The following is a 16,052-nucleotide window of genomic DNA, read 5'->3' as shown; positions in this document are numbered from 1 at the left end:
TCTTCCTCTTCTCTCTCCTGAGGCTGTCTTATTCCTCAGCTTCTACCTGTGTTGTAATATTTCTTGGAAAGCCTCGGTGTCCCCCAAATTTTCCAATCTTTGTAACACAGCCCTTTGTCCCACATCAGGTCGCGTGGGGAGATTTGCAGAGCTGCCTCATTCCACCACCCCTGCTATTTGGAAAAGCATCTAGTGAGTTCCACCAAAAACTTCTCTACAATGTGTGTTTACCCAAATGAAAGCCATTTGCTTTCACAGTTGGCCTTTTTGCTTGAATGGCTTTTCGGTTCTGGGGCCTGGAGCTAACTCCAGAACACCATTTCATGACTACAAAGATCCCCAGGAGTCCTGTTCCCTCAGGGCTTAGTCTATTCTTCACTGTGACTCTATTCATTCCCTGCTGAGATCTAAAGGTTTGGATTCTTTTTTCTACCTAACACTATTTTCTAAGGAAACCCCAAATTGACCTCTGCCTCCAGAAACTTTAATGAGGGAAAACAATTGGCCTCTTTCTGGGTCCTTGGGACGAGCCAGCTGGCCTGCATTCCCTTTTCTGCAGCTGTATGGAAGCTCCCTCTGCATTTCGACCTTCACACCATAGAAAGTCAGTTGTGATCTGTGTGGTCAGACAGTGTCCCTTGGCAGTGAATCATGTCATCTCATCTTTCACTCTTGCTCTAGGAAATAATATTTAAGTTCAGCTGAATAATAAGAAAAGACACATAATTTCCAAGGTCACAATTAAAGACATGCCCAACCCAATGAAATGCAGACCTAAGTGTGGAATTTGGGACTGCCATCATGGTTGACTAGAAGTGCCTGATCTTTCTGTCTTAGGAGCTTCCTTTCTAGCTCATTCTGACAAACAAAAAGCCAAATTCTGGCAGCTTAAAAGTTAAGAGAAGACTATATGCTAAATTCCAGGAGAAATTTCTACTAATTGAAATATTGATGGAATAGGAGGAGAAAGATGAGCAAGATGTCACATGCATCAAACCCTGAAGCAGAGAAAATAGTCCCCCAAAAAGTGGGTAAAAAGAATTTGCTTCAGCACTGCCCTCCTCAGTGCCTGTTCTCCCTGCAGCAGGCCTTAACCGTAAAAATGGGTAGCTCTCACATAAATGTACATTAAATTTATTCTGAAACCAGGAACGTACCTCCACCCATATTCCTATCAGTTTCTATCTCAATACATCCATTTAGAAACCAAAGTTACCAACACTAAAATAGATAAATCAACACACCATAAAATGAAGGACAGTAAGCACAGTGCAACCAAGTCTTGTTGGTTACATGAGGAAAAGTTCTGAGAAAAGATAGAATGGCAGAAAAAGTGTATGCTGGGCAAGTATCATTCATTCATCCATGTATTCATGCATTTATTTTCCAAGGCACTGAGAACACAAGAGTAAATGAATTAGATCCTGTCTTCACAGCAGAGAGATAAAGTTAAAAAGTAAATAAAAACAATACCTACAAGTATCTTTTGATATCAAATCTATTCTATTCAGATATTCAAATATTCAAAGATATTACTTTATCTGAATATAATTTTTGAATAGTGAGATGGGAATGTTTAGATGCAAGTGATATATCTGAAAATTTATTCAAATGTATTTGGGTTTTGAGATTTGGTATCAAGAATTAGAATAGGAGGAAATTGGGTACCATAGTATACCTGTGCTTGCAAATTGTGATAGATGCATAAAGACAAAAAGAAGGTGTTGTGGTTGATAACAAGATGGAAGGGCTAATCTAGAAAGAGTGATAAGAGGACTCCTCTCCAATAGGATGATGTTTCTGAGCAGACCTTAAGAATGAGAAAGAGCTAGCTGAGTGAAAAGTGAGGGGAAATGTTTTTCTTTCTGACATTCTTTGGTGCTCAAGACAATTAAAATGTCACATGAAAAGCTCTAAGGTAGAAAAGGATGGGAAGAACACTAGTGTGTCTGGAATGGGTGGGAGCATGTGCTCAGGATGGAGATTTGGGAAAGCCCAGACCCCAAAGGACATGATAGGTTTGGGCTAATATCTGGACTCATTTTAAGGGAAGGAGATATTATAGCACTCAGAACCTTCAGAGTGAGTCCCCTGGTCCATCAGAGATCCCCAGAGTCAGTGCAGGAGAATATCTGTTGGAGTAACAGACCTGCCCCAGAAGAAAAAAAGGCCTTCTGTACCTTAAAACATGAACTAAGGGCTGTTATCCATATGACCCTTCAGACTAAGATCCTACTAATGGAACTGCTAGCATCCAAAGGAACTACAGGATTGATAAGGAAACAAAGTGATAACGTCGCCTGCATGTGTCTCTTCCAACCTCAACTGAGTAAACAGATGCAAAAAACAACCAATAACCTCAACAAGAAAAGCAACTGTCTTATGAAGAGCTACTATAGCATAACGCAAAGGCATGAAAACCTCAAAGATGAGAAAAGAAGTCAGTACAATCACCAAGGATGGAGGACTGTGGTAGGAGATGCCATTCCTGTTGGAGCCCTTGATGGTCAGAGTCTAACAGCATGCAGAGGCATCTGGGAGAAGGCTGAGAGCATCTGTGCATAAATCAAACCTCATTCTCTGGGCTGTAGACATTTACCTCAATTCAGCTTCTCACTAATGTAGCTGCTTTTCTCCATGATGAGACATTCATTTCCTAGACTTAATGAGACTTCCCTGATGGATCAGGACACTGACAACCTGGTTGGTAGCAATAGCAAAGGGAGATCAAATACAGCTAAATCAATATTTAGAGAAGTTGGGCCTGAACAAAAGTCCACATCTGGAAAAACTAGCCTTGTACACTGATGTTGCTGCACAGAGATGAATTTCCTGCCTCCAATACTTCTTAGATGCATGAGCAATGGATTGATAGCATCAGTCTGCATCATCTAGTTCTTTAACTTATGCTGTATGAAGATGACTTAACAGGATCTACCAAACAAGGGCAGGATCACACTATCTTTGGCTAAGTCACAGGAAAATACCTGACTTTATTTGGGGATAAATGCCACCAACAACAAAAGAGAACTTCAAAACATCCTACAACATAAAAGGAGAGAGACTTAGCATGAGAAAGACCGAGGAAGAGACATAAATCCCTATGGGGAAGCAGAAACATTTTCAGATAGCATTTCTCATGAAATCAAAGTGAAATCAAAATGTTTTTTATCAATCAAGATACAAAAAAATGAAATAAGATAGCACATTAAAAAGAAAGGAGACTTGAAAAAAAGGAAGAAAATAACAATACAAATAGTAGTATAACATCATTATAAACAGAATTAGATGCTTCAAAGACAAAAACAAACTGCAAAAAAATCCAAACAATGAGGTGCAAGACAAGGCTGAAAGGCTGTTTTAAAATGAAGATGAATGGCCGCCTGGCTGGCTCAGTCAGTAGAGCATGAGATTCTTGATCTCAGGGTCATGAGTTTGAACCCCACGTTGGGTATAGAGATTACTTTTAAAAAAGTTACTGGTTAAGAGAATAATAATAAAATGAAATGAAGGTGAAGAAGAAGAAGGAAAAAAAAAGAAAACCAAAAAGAGAAAAAAATAGGTATTGTGATCAGGCAAGAGATCTGGTATACTGATAACTAATGGTTCTGAAGAAGGAACAAGGGGAAAAAAATGAACCTCATTAGGCAGAATATTCAAATCCACTATGATACATTAAATACTGAGTGGGGCACATTGAACACACACACCCTGCTTGAGACTTTGGTCCTTTTTGTTTTTATTTCTAACTGTTTTGGCTTTATAGATTCCCTTGCTATTATTTGCATCCTATATTTTATATATAAAGAGCACCTACAAATTCACAAGAAAACAAGAATACACTAATATAAAAATTGACAAGAAAAGTAAATTGGTTCTACAAATATGAAAAAATAAAAACAATCAATAAATAGATGAAAAACAGTAAAGCTTGGTACTAATCAAATGTCCGCCTCTAAAAATGCTAATGGAAACAATTTTCATCACTTATGTTGGTAAGGTTTTAAAAATTATATCCTTGGGCGCCTGGGTGGCTCAGTTGGTTGGGCGACTGCCTTCAGCTCAGGTCATGATCCTGGAATCCCTGGATCGAGTCCCGCATCGGGCTCCCTGCTCGGTGGGGAGTCTGCTTCTCCCTCTGACCCCCCCATGTGCTTTCTCTCTCATTCTCTCTCTGTCAAATAAATAAATAAAATCTTAAAAAATAAAATAAAATAAAAATAAAAATTATATCCTTTGGAATCAAAGATGCAGGGAAATGTACACAATGCATAATGTGTGGAAGCATAAACAATGCAACCTTGATGGAAGGCAGTTTAGCAATATATTTCAAGAGCCAGAAAATAGTCATATTATTTGACCTTCCAATTAAAGAGTATTGAAAAGCATGAGAAAAAATTGACCCGTGATGGTTAAGAATAAGTGCAGGTTTCAAAGCATCACGCTGTCCATCATATACTAACACATACATATGTGTTACAAAAAGATATTAGATCATGGAAAGAGAAATACACAGACTTCTGAATGGAATGGCCAACTTTTTTTTTTTTTTGTATTTGAGGTAATTTATTTATTCTTTGTGTTTCTCAATAGCTTCCAAGTTTTCCCAAATGGGCACTAATTATTTTTGTAATATGTGAAAAATAAATGAGCAAAAATGGAATAATAGAAAATAATTCCCAAGTAATAGTCCTTATGAACTCAAATTGATCAAAGAAAAAATAAGCACATGGAATATATGTACAATATAAATTATAAAATAGATTCATTAGGAATCAATGTTGGATTCTGTCGATAGAATATAGACTTCTCATCACAGACTAGTTTTTAAAATTTTCAAGTAGTTCATAGAAGATATTAGGCCGCAAGAAAGTCCTCAAAAGTTCCAAATTGCCATATGTTCACACCACGTACTTTCACCAGAGTGTGACGGAAATAGAAGTTTTACCACAGTGAATATATATAAATCAGAAATATGGATTATAGATGAAAAATCTACTTGGCTGACTCTTGTGTGTGGCTCATGTAAGGACTTGAAGGTCATCACCAAGGATGAACTCAGAGGTAAATCATTACCATTTTGTGCCTTCTTCTTTTTAAAAAAGCGAATTAAGTCTTCATCCTTCAAAATGTGAAAATAATCTAAAATGCTAATAAAATTAAGGCATACGTTTAAATTGCCGAATTACTAAATGCAAAAGGATCATGGTTGACAAGTAACATGAAGTACCAATACAGGAGGAAAAGCAACAACAATCCTCTGCTAAATCTAACTGAAATGGAAGAGGAAATGTCATTAATAAAATTGGACAGAAACAAGAGAGTATCACAAGATGTGGATTTTTTTTAAATAAGACTCTAATTCTTTGTTTTCTCCCGATGATACACCTGTCTCCCAAACAAGCCACCTGACTTTTTGACATCTTAAAATGAGGAAATGTAAGTAACCATATTACACCAAAGGTCATATTGAGCTTTTTCAGGCTTGTGATTCTCAGGTGCCTTTAATACTAGGAAGGATGAGCGTGTAGTACCTAATTTCAAACACTAGAGGGAGGAAACACAAAGGAAACGGGAAGGCAGGGGGGCTCCACCAGCCAGTAATAATAACATGCATGAAAGGAAGACAGTCAGTCTAGCATTATGAAGACATGCCTTCCGCTTCAGCCACAAACACAATCCTGGAAAGTTCCAGATAATACCAAAAATAGTAGCTGCGCCTTGTGGAGCAGTCTCTATTCCCAGCAGCCTCCTTCTCCTCCCGTGTTATTCCTGGACAAAGGCAGATATAAGGAATTCACTGAAGACATTACCCTGTGTGATGTTGGTTGTGTATGAGTTTCATGGAACAGATGAATCTCTCAAATCTCTCCGCAGGTGGGACGACAGCCCAGCTGTGCTCCTTATTCTGTTCTCTTTTCTCTAGCCTCTCTTGCAGGAGTCACTTACTAAAAAAAATGTTTTTTTGTTCTTTAGAAAACTGCTCACGCCTTTGTTCGGGATGTTTGGGCCAGACAGGGAGGGGAGCGTGATCCAGGGGCAACGGGGTGGTCCGGAAGTTGCGTGTCTTTGAGGCTTGAAGAGAAGAGTGGCTCCACTAAGGCTGACAAGGACAGGTTGAGAGTTTCCTCAGATACGGACACCCCCAGTCTTGGACCAACTCTGCCCCCTGAGGTGACAGGACCAGGGAAGGGGAAGTCTGTGTGGGTGAGGGCTGGCAACTATGTTCCGTGACCTTGGGAGCCCGTGTGTGGACCTGCCACAGGTCCTCTTGGCGGAGGGGGTCACTGTCAAAGTGTCCTGACACCAGAGCAAAACAGGGGTGTCTGGCAGAAAGAGCACTCCACCCATTTCCCAAACCCAGGAAGCTCCCAGAGAAAATAAGGAAAAGACTCTGACCTTGCACTTGGACCAAACGTGGTGCCTGGATTTCAGAACTGGATCCTATTTTATTTAAATCTAAGTAGAGCATGAGGAGTATGCAGGGCAGTAGTCAAGAGAAACTTTAGCTTCATCTTTAATGTCACCACTTACACCGTGGCTTATGAATACCACTCAAAAGTGATATATTTTTTTAAAAAAATTAAACAAAAGTAACTGAGATGAACTCTCTGGATTTCATGACGCAGTTCATATGTGATAAATATCCTTATCTCATAGAATTCTTGGGACATGAGAGAATGGTTCTCATCCCCATTTTACACGTGACAAAAGTGCTGCTGTTGGGATTTTGGTAAAATTGCCCAAAGTCACACGGTGTGTAAGTGACACAAAAGTGCTGCTGTTGGGATTTTGGTAAAATTGCCCAAAGTCACACGGTGTGTAAGCCTGCCCCTTTCTGTGTGCTGCCTGCCAGTCTGCTAACTGCACAGAGGAGATTGTAAAACTTCTTGGGAAATGCAGACTCAGACATCATTGCCTGCTAGAATTATTTAACATGCAACTTGGGAGGTTTATTGAAAGTTTGTATTTTAATGCCTGTCATTCATATGGTGGGATGTGTTTTCTCCATCCTGGGAAATGGGGAGGGTATGACCCCCAAAGAGGGTAAGGCCATAAAATTATCATTTGTCTCCTTCAAAATCAGTGTTTGGGGGAATCTTCGTTTCCATTGGTTTAAGTTAAGCATCTGGTCTATTGGGGCGCCTGGGTGGCTCAGTCAGTTAAGTATCGGACTTTAAGCGCCACATAGGGCTTAGCATTGAGTGTGGAGTCTGCTTAGGACTCTCTCTCCCTCTCCCTCTCCCTCTGCCCCTGCCCACCCCCGACTTTCATGGGCTCTCTCTCTCTAAAAAAAAAAAAAAAAGCATCTGGTCTTTAAGTAGTGATGAAATACGACCAAGAGTCTAAAATCAAGAAAGACTGAAGAGAAACAGGGCAGCTAGACCAGAGATATGTTTGACAAGTATATACTATTTCAGAAATTTAAAAACTTTTATTTTACTTTACTTTTAAAGCATGTTCCGATGGCCATATATATTCTTAATATTGCCTTGGGAGGGAGGCTTATGATGCCCATTTTCCAGACAAGCAAAGTGGGTATTAAGAGGTTCAATGACCTGCTCGTGGTTAAGCAACAGTGAAGGGGAGAAGCAGAGCCTGATGGATGTGGCGGAATCCCTTGCTTTCCATCACTCCCAGTGTTGGCGGAACACCAGCAGAACGTCAATATCCAGGACGAACAACTTGATGGGGGAAAAATAAGTATATGAAACCTAATGACTCTGGAATGAAAAAACCTAAAACCTTCTGTGCGTTGACATTTACCAGTCATTCCAGAGGTGAGTGCATGAACCAGATTTGGCATTTCTATAACCACACTTACAAAGAGTCCCATTTTCTGCATGTCTGTAACTCATTTGGTTGCTGCAAGTTTTTCTGTGGTAGCTCAGACCAAAGCACGTAGATCTAGAGTTGGTTTTCTCCAATATGTAGCTAGATGAGGTTTCCCATGGGAGGGGAGTTGGGGGGGGCAGGTGGGGTGCAGTGGGAAACCTCAGAGACCAGTTTAGTTTACCGCCAAACCAAACAAGCCCTCTCTTCTTGAGGCATCTGCTGGTGGTTACCAGCGGGGATTGGAACAATTTGGGAGTTGAACCCACTGGAGCTGCGGGCTGTGGGCAAGGTGTGGGCAGGGCAAGAAGTCCATGCCCCAACTCCAGCTGTTCTGCTTGAAAATGGCTAAGCACGTGGCCTTCTTGAAAGCTTTGGTTACCGAGACGCAAGGCTCACAGCACAAACAAGCTCCTTCAACACTCCTGCCTGGAAATACTCACTGGGAACCTTCAGCTGGATTATCTATCTCATGTTGGATTCACAAAATGTTCCTGTTTGCTTCAACCAACTTCAGTCCCAATTTACTGAACTTCTTTTGTGCCAGACACCATGCTGGGCTCTGGACATTGAGGCCTGAAGATGGCAGTCTCTGCTCTGAGTACCTGACATCTGAAAATGTTTCTGTGGGTTTGACTGTTTTTGCAATAGAATATGGCTCTCCCCTACTTCCTGCCCATGAAACCACCCACACTCTGAGCTCCCACGGGCATTGCATTCAGCGTCAGAATGTTCTTCGGCAATGATCTAGTATCCAGCCACAGAGATCCAGAGAAATAAATGACCTTATTTAAAAACAAGCAAACAAACAAATAAATATCCTCTCCTCACAAATGCTCTCTTGTTATTGTTATGACCCGACAATAACCACAGGAATTACGCCTTGCTTCTGAGTAATTTCGCTTGTATCCTTACACTGATTTGATCAGGACCATGGAAACAATAGTGTGGGAGTTAGGAGACCCCCAAATAAGCTTTTCTAAATCTGATCAAAGAGCCCTGGTCCCCCCATATGGGCCTGAGTTGTTCCTGGAGTAAGCAAGGCATGCTCCTACCTTTGGGCATTTGTCCTAGTTTTTCCCTTCTTCTGGAATGTTCTTCCCCCAATTATCCACATGGGTGGTTCTGGAAGGAAGGAAGGAAGGAAGGAAGGAAGGAAGGAAGGAAGGAAGGAAAGAAAGAAAGAAAGAAGGAAGGAAGGAGTTTCTCAAAAGAGAAGCAATTGCAGTCTAATTTAGGTAAAGCCTGTTGTGATACAACGCCCATGGGTAAGAGTCTAGACACACAACTCATCATCTTGGGCTCTGGGCATTTGTTAAACCAACTGACTTTATTGGCATCACTTCAAATGCCTCACAGTCTCCAGCAAATCTACCCATTTCTTCTTGTTGGATCACCCTTTTATCTTCAAATCCACTTCTACTGTAAACTCTCTTCTAACCAGCTCCTCCTCATTTTACAGATGTCCCCTCCAAACCTCTGTCATCAGAGACTCCACTGCCCCACTGCACCCCTGCCCCATGCTTGGGTCATCCTGATGCTTTCTCTGGCCTCCCCATCCCCCTTACCTGTCACAACCTGAGCAATCTGGCTATTGGTGTCTTGGATGTGTTTGTCTCCCTCTTCAACTGAATGTAAGGGGAATGTGCTCTGTTCCCAGGATTTTGGGCAAAACCTCGCAGGAGGGGAGGGCTCTGTAAAAATGCATGAGCTTCAACAGCTGCATCCCCAGCGTCCCTAGTTTCGGAACATGGAGATTTACCTAATTCAGCTTGGGAAAGCAAGGTCAGAGACAAGAAGGAGACTCTTAACTCAGTCTTAAACCAATGAGTGGGTATCAGCACGGGGGAGTTGGGGAGGAGCAGGCTTACCCAGCACAATGAGTGCTATGTCCATATTCTGATATTATTTTCCCCTAGCCCAGGGCTCTCCAGAGACACGGGCCTGGGGTGGAACTTGAGTGGGTGTTGGCAGGTGAGCAAGAACAATGGTTCCTTCCCTCCGCACTTGCTCCTTGCTGCCACCAGAGGGCAATCTGAGCCCATTAATCATGCCTGCCCTGCCTCCTCCCCAAGCCCTCCCGTCCTCCGCGGCTAATAGATCATCTTAATGGGGAAGGCTTCTGCTTTAAGGCTACATTTGTGCCAGATCACAGGATTGTCCAGAGGCTCAGCCTCTCCGAATGAGTGGTTGCATATACTCATAGCATTAGAATAGTATCAACCATACTCAAAATCATTATTTTATCCTTTTGTCTAGATCTTAGAATTTACCAGGCACTGTGCTGTGTTCTCTAGGTATGATCACCTGGAACCCTCACAGAAACCTCGGGACATGAGCACATTCCTTGTCCGCTTTTGTCAGACGTCACAAAGAGGTTAAGACTCTGGTCCAAGTTCACCCAGCGTTTAGTGGTGGAACGTCTGGAGAAGCAGCATCTAACCCCACTCTCCACTTCATGGATGGGGAAACAAGTTAGGGCGTAGAGCAGGATTCCCTTAGGAATGAAAGGAGGATGGACTGGATGGTAGAGACCTGTGATCAAAGGATGCGGGAAGGGAAGAGGCATGATGCTCGCTGAACTCTCACAGGCTTGATTTTGCTGCAGCGGAAACAGACAAGGCAGTGTTGAGAGCTGAGGCGGGAGTGGAGCAGAGACGGGATCACGCTGAGCGCAGGACAGAGTGCCATTTTATTTCCAAGGGAGGGGGATCCTGCAAGTGTTCGGCTGAGTCGTTTGTTTGTCAGCTGTGGCCATTTAGAACACTTCAGTGTTCTGGGTTTTGAATACTTTGTCTACAAATCGGTTCCACTGCCTTCTTTTTAATGACTTCTTATCCTTGATTCCTATAGTTAATTCCCATCCTTATCTATTCCCGTATACGCCAATACCTGTTTTAAAATACTGGACTGTATGTTCCAATAATCCCGCGGGAGGGGTACCGGCGTGTCCCGCAAGCATTGGGCTGTCCTGTTGGGGTGACTCTATCACTGAATCTATACCCTTCTCTAGTTTTTGTGAGGCTGGACTCTGTTAGGAAGAAAATTCACCGGGAAACCTAAGCCTCTCCTTTCCAAACATCTATCAGGTTCCTACTAAGTGCCATGCAGTCCTCTGGGATATAGGAGGACAGAAGAAACACAAAGCAGTATTGAAAACAAAGCAAGTGTTCTCCTGAAACTTCCCCCATAGCCACTGGGGGAGTGGAGGGCAAAGAGTGGGGGGAGGGCAATGAGAAGGCCCAGTTATGTTTAAATTTCAGATAATAAATGAATAATTTTTAGTATAACTATGTTCCATATAATATTTGGGTCATACAGAAATATTTGTTGTTCAGTGCAAGTATATGTTAAATATTGCATGGAAGATGCTCATACTAAGCAACATTTTTTTTTGAATGTAAGTATATTCCAAATACTGCATGGGACATACTTGTGTTAAAAAGTTATTCTTTAATTCTCTGAAATTCTAATTTAATTGGGGGACTGTATTTTACCTGGCAGCTTGGGGGGGGGCTGGTGAATGAAGAGACAGATAATGCAAAAATTATAATAAGACCTATAGTGGCTCACATGGTAATAAGTGATATTGAGAAAAACACAGCCTTTCCACTAAGAAAAGAAAAAAAAAAAAGAAGAAGCACCATCTTCATGTTATGGGTCTCAATACCCACCATGCACTGGGCTCTCCTGATGCCCAACCTTCCATCCTCAGCCCCGATTCCAAGGGCAGATGACTATGTTGTGAGAAGGGGTGGGTGTTCGGAAATTAACAGAGGCTGGGGACAGGTACCACGGGAGAAATGATTTCTTTTTAGCTGAAAGAAATTTCGGAAATGTTGTTGGTGACCTAGTCTAGAAATTTGGAATCCTAAAATCCCAATAACATGAAGGAAGTAAGTTAGGTCTCCCAAGCATTCTGCAGCTTGGGGCAGTCGTGTCTTTTAAATTCTCATTTGATGTTAGTTTCCATAGGGTCAGGGATGCTGTCGACAGGGCCCAGATGCTACTAGTGTAAACCTTCTCCGTTTTCTCCTAAAACACATCATAAACACTGGAACTGTTCATTCAGGGTTCAGGGTCAGGGAGCACTGCATAATGAAGATTTCTCTGCTTACACCGGCCACTCAGAGGGTTTGACCAAGGGGCCATCCACTGATGGTCATGCAGTGTTCGGTATGGCCCGGTGTGAAGCACCTCACATCGCTGTGATAACTGTTACAGGTGCTGCTTTAAGTCTCTTCTACCACAGGAATTATATTCAAAATCATAAATAATAAAAGGAAAAATGCTTTGAAAACTATTCGGATTAGATGTCTGTAAGGCATTATTATTACTACTAAATGCAGGTAGAGGTTCAGCATGGATCATCCTGAACGATATTAAAAATCATTCAATATGTACAGCCTGATGAGAGTTTTTCCTTAATAAAAATGAAATTATTTGTCTATCTAAATAAGGATGCAATTTAGATGTGTTTAGGGTCAGTGTGAATTGCAAGTTGATACAACCCATGAATTGATCCTATGTTCTAGAAGGATCTGATGGAAAATCTAAATGAATCATCTGAGGTCCAATCAGAGAGACAGAAACCACGCAGCCATTCCATTTGCACAAGAAATGTGATTTGGAGCTGAGAGGCAATAAATTGATAGCTGCACCAGTGGTGTAAACAGTGAGGGTTTGCTCTTTACGGGTAAACTCTCTGAAGATGAAAAGGAACAGGGTCTATCTAGGACTGACTATTACTTCTAAAGCTCTGGGTACATATGAATCACCTGAAGGACATGTTTTGGTTTTTATTGTCGTTTTTTCCTTTTTAAAGATTTATCTATCCATCTGAGAGAGAGACAAAGTGGGGGGAGGGACAGAGGGATAGAGAGAATCTCAAGCTGACCTCGTGCTGAGCATGGAGCCCAATGCAGGGCTCCATCCCACAACCCATGAGATCATGACCTGAGCAGAAACCAAGAATCGGACCCTCAACCAACTGAGCCCCCCATGTGCCCCACCTACAGGACATGTGTAAACACCCGTTTCTGAGCCCCATTCTGGGCGTTCTGATTCAGGATGTTTCCATTAAGCCTGACCATTTACCTTTCTTACCAATTCCCAGGTGATGCTATGATGTCAGTTCCAAGAGAAGTTTTCTTCTTCTATCTTTAGGTGCTTTATTTCTACTGAAGAGCATCCTATTTTTAGCACTTCTTTTTATCACCAAGACCACAGTTAAAGTACGTTGTATTTGTTCGTCTGATTGCTTCAAATTCAGTTATCACATACAAGCAGCAGAAAACTTTCATCTTTTTAAAGCACATGTTTGGAATTTTTAAAAATAAGATCATTCCTGCCCAATTGTATATTTGATTGCTTTTAAAGATTATTATCTCTTTTAATTTTGGATTTTTTGAACTGTTTAAAGAAAAGTAATAACTTCTGTAATATTTTCTCAATTATTCTAGTTAAAGGACTACTCCGATCGTTCGTTGAACATGACTTGCAATTGTCGAACTCACACATGATTTAACACTAAAAAAAATAAATTTTAAAAACCTCAAGAAAGCGTAGCAGGTTTTATATTGAGAAATTGTGATGAAATCGAACAAAGATTTGAAAAAAATAAAAGGAAAAACTTTTTGTCAGTCTTTTTCCTTTTTTCTTTTTTCTTTCAATGTAGGATCAGGTATTAAGACCAAAATAATTCAACCTAGCTCTGTTTTTCCTATATTATTCCTGGGGTTTATAGAGTATTTTTCTTTCATGTAACTACAAATAGAGCAACAACGATAGATATCTTCTGTCTTAATGAAAATATTTGTTGTATGACACTAATGAGCTTCACCTTGAGCTGATGCACCACCTTGAGTTCATGTCCCTCCAAAACTCCCTCTCCCCTCTACACAGCAAAACTTTATCCACATGGTTGTTTCAAGGGACCTTTAATTTTATTCCATAAAATGATGATTGAGCTTTCCTCATCTCTCATCTAATTATTTCCTTGATGCTTTCTCCAATAAAGTAGTGAGACAGTTTTCTTAGCTAGTAAAGGCAAATTGCAGAAAAGTCCCTAGCCATGAGTCACAGTTCCTGGGGTTTTCATCTGAATTTACCAACTAGCTATGAGGCCTGCAACAAATGCTTATATGTTTTTCTTTCTGGGCCTACGTTCTCTCATGTGGAGAATCGCAAATTTAAAGATATTACTTCTGGGGTGCCTAGCTGGTTCCATTTGGTGGAGTGTGCCACTCTTGATCTCGGGGTTATGGGTTCAAGCCCCACGTTGAATGTAGAGATTAATTAAAAATAAAATATTTTAAAAAAATAAATAAATAACATAAAAATTATTTCTAGGAATCCTCTATTTCTCTGATTCTAAAATGTTTTAACCAAAATATTTTAAAAATATAATACTGCTTGATTTCATTAAATAACCCAACAAGGTCAATAAAATTATTGGGATTTTTCTCTTTTATTGTGATTTTAAAAAGATTTCATGAGTCTTTTGTCAAAATAGATGAATAATGGTGTATAATAGTGGCATGTGTTGATGTCTGGATTGTCCTTGCTCTGAATTTTTTTTTTTAAATGACAATACTGGTAATGGAAAATGATTGTTCTAGCTAATGTGCCATAATAAAATTAGCCAGTAGGTGGCAGTACCATGCAGAAAATGGTAGGAATCAGGGCTCTGTAGCTATATGAGATGTGCTTTGTTCCATTATCTGTAAGAATTATTTAATCAATATAAACTATAGCAAACTAGTGAATTGGAAGATCAATATCACTGCCTGACTGTTTTTAAGTATGGGCAACATTTTAAACTTTAAATTTGGAATTCATTCCAAGAAATGAAATTAAATGGAATTCATTCCAAGAAATAGTTCTGAAATATTGGGATTTCTCAACGTTTCAAGAATTTTAAAGGTTTATTGAAAAAGTATAACAATCAAGTACACTGCTTATTTTTAAAAATAGGTGTTATGAATTATTAATTGAGAGAAAAAGATATGGCCAGGGGAAATGGTTTATTAATTTTTTCATTTTAAATTTATTTTTAAGGCTGTGTTCATTTTTAATTTATTTTTAAAGTTGGGCTCATGAAACATCATTCATGTTATTCCCATGCATGGTGTGAAGTGAGATGTTTCCAGGAACCCCAGACTCAGGTGATGGCTTCCCACATAGGACAGCACATTCTGGAGTCATTGAGTCACCACCACTGGGGCTCATCCACCTTCCCACAGATGTCCCAAAAGGCGCCGTTCAGACCCTACTACCATCCACCCCACCCCACATTTTCCTGCCATCAGCATGCACGTTAGGAGGGACGGGGTCAAAGCAGTCAGATTGCTGCTCATGGAGAGACTATTCCTTCCTTTCCCGATGGGAAAGGCGCTGAGATCCTCCAGGCAAGGGGAGACCTAAAAGACTACTCATGAAGACGCTGGAGAGCTGGCCACAGCTGAGGAGGAAACTCAGTTGCTGCTGGGTCTCCCAGAGCAGAAGGAGCAAAGACTAAGTGTGTGTGTTCAGTACAGCACAGCTGGGCACAGGTATTGGGGAAGATACACAATAGTTTTACAGGTGTGAACACCAATGGGTTGAGATTTCTGAACTTTCCTCTATGCAATGCAACTCTGACCACGGTACAGAGAAATTTCAGCTACCATCTAGCTTCCTAGTAAAAGCAGCACATCAGTAGGTTTGGATTTTGTGGTAACTGTGCTTCATGATGCACCTTGAAATTCTTAATTTTTATGTCTCATTTATCTATGGTGTCTGGCACAGAAAAGGCAGTCAAAAAATAAAGAACTACAATAAGCCTCACGTGTCAGGGGTGTGTGTGTGTTTTCCCTCTGGATCATGCTACTTCCACTGACCAATTTCTTACCTGCTGTTTCTCAGGCAGCCCTTGCTAGAACAGCCTCACACTGTACTCATCGGTGGAACTGTAAAAAAGACTGATGCCTAAATCTTTTCTCCAAAGATTTTGATCTAATTGGTGTGGAGTATTGTCTGGCCACTGGCATTTTAAAAATTTTCAGGAGATTTGAATATGCTGCCAAGATTGAGAATGGCTGTCTGGATTAATTTTCCTTCCTACCAATTCTTTCTTCAGCTGTATCTAATCTACAATTTTATTCATCCATTAAGATCTTAATTTGAATGACTATGCTTTTATTTAACTTCTGGGACATCTATTACTATTTTTTAATTGA

Source organism: Phoca vitulina, unplaced genomic scaffold, assembly GCF_004348235.1.
Source record: "Phoca vitulina isolate PV1807 unplaced genomic scaffold, GSC_HSeal_1.0 scaffold1, whole genome shotgun sequence".
Taxonomy (NCBI): domain Eukaryota; kingdom Metazoa; phylum Chordata; class Mammalia; order Carnivora; family Phocidae; genus Phoca; species Phoca vitulina.
The sequence above is the reverse complement of the archived record's forward strand: the minus strand, read 5'-3'. Positions refer to the sequence as shown.